This window comes from Austrofundulus limnaeus, unplaced genomic scaffold (assembly GCF_001266775.1).
Source record: "Austrofundulus limnaeus strain Quisiro unplaced genomic scaffold, Austrofundulus_limnaeus-1.0 Scaffold994, whole genome shotgun sequence".
Classification (NCBI taxonomy): Eukaryota; Metazoa; Chordata; class Actinopteri; order Cyprinodontiformes; family Rivulidae; genus Austrofundulus; species Austrofundulus limnaeus.
Genome location: NW_013953396.1, coordinates 30,873 through 32,732, shown reverse-complemented (window position 1 = coordinate 32,732; position 1,860 = coordinate 30,873).

The window sequence follows — 1,860 nt, the reverse complement described above, 5'->3', positions numbered from 1 at the left end:
ATTTAAAATTCTGGAATGTACACCAATATTCCCACACTCCCCATTGTGTTCTTTGATCCGTCTGTATAAATTGTTAGGTAATTGTTAGGTCTGATATAAAAACTTGTTTTAACCCCTATTTCATTTAATTTCCTTTTTTTTTTCTTTCCCAGTATGTACTTGTCTGCTTTTATCTGTGGGTATAACCATGAAGGATTAACACTAGTTGGATTAATCTGTGCAAATGTCTTGTTATCTAGTTCATATAATTTAGCCCATTGATTTCCTTTCCACTCAAACCCATTTCTCTGAAATTTGGAATTTTCCCAACAGTTGGTTAAGACTTGTGAAGCAGGGTTTTCCTCCTTACCTCCTTGTAGTTTAGTCCAGTATGTTAATAATGTTAGTTTAATCCTTCTCAGATCTAGTGGTGTCTCTCCATTTTCCTACTAGCAATGCATTAATGGGAGTGGTCTTTATTGCTCCTGAACATACTCTTAATGCCCTATATTGTAATCGATCTATTATTTGCAGTGTTGTATTTGCTGCTGCTCCGTACACAATACTTCCATAGTCTATAGCAGATCTCATTAATGCCCTGTATATATTTAATAATGATTCCTTATCTGCTCCCCAGTCGTTTCCTGCTATAGCTTTAATAAATTTATTACTTTTTTGCATTTTGTTTCTAAATGTTTTATGTGTGTTTTCCATGTATATGTTTTGTCTATCCACAGTCCTAAATATTTGAATTCTGATACCATTTCCAAATGCTAATCATATAGTGTTAATTTCTCAATATTAAAATTTAACCGGAAGTATCAGCTTCACTTCCTGTTTATGAGGAAAAAATGTCCCTGTTTTCAGCCTAGAATAGAATAGAAGAATAGAAGAAAATACCAGTATGCATTGTCTAGTTTCACATCTCCAGTAGCTGTATTTATTTTTATCCTAATCAGAGTTGACTCACTGTCACGTGACGTTACCCGGAAGTTGAACCAGAAAGGTAAACAAAGTACAAACATGGCGGCTCGCAGCTTGTTCTGCAGAARTGTTGGTGCATTTCAGCTCTGCAGAAAAATACCGCTGCTGTCCGCTTCTCGGTGCTGCTCTCGGACCGAACCGGAACCGCTAACAGTGAAACAGCAAAACAACGGAATCAGGTAATGGCATTAAATGAGTTTCTGGMTTCGCTCACAGGAACTCCTGTGTAGAAACACCGTATTTAAGTAGAAAAGAGAAATTTAACAAATACTGCTTGCTCTAAGTGGTACGCCATTYATTTTACTGCATCTGTTGGTTTCCTAAAGCAAATTCGGCGTCAATATAATTGTTGTAAAWTTGTACTAGTTTGCTAAATATATGTTTTATTGTCGGTGTGAGAAGCAATGTTTGCAAAACTATTTTATTTTTCTTCTATTCGCTTCAGCACTCTGGGGATTTTTCATGAACTAATATCTGTTTAAGACAAACTTCTTGCTTTGAACTAACAGAGAATGATACCTCACAGTTCTACAAATGATCTTGTTCAAAAATTCACTTTGCTACAATTTTTTTTTGAATATTAGTTTATTTATTTAGTGTTTGATTTTTCATTCCCACCAATGGAGATTACTTAAAAAAAGTCTTATAAGAATAAAAACTAGGCTATTAACCTTGCATGTTAAACAAGGGTGTTAGAATTATTACTATTAATTTGATGAATTCATAATTTAAGATAATTTTAAATTCACTTAGGAGTTTTAGTTTAAAGAAAACATTTACCCAGAGTAGTAGAAATTTATCCTGACAGGAATTTAAAAGACTCAAAGTGTCAAACTAACATCATACGTACTTCATATGAATTTGGAGTTATTTTCAGTCTATTGTTCTAATTTTAAG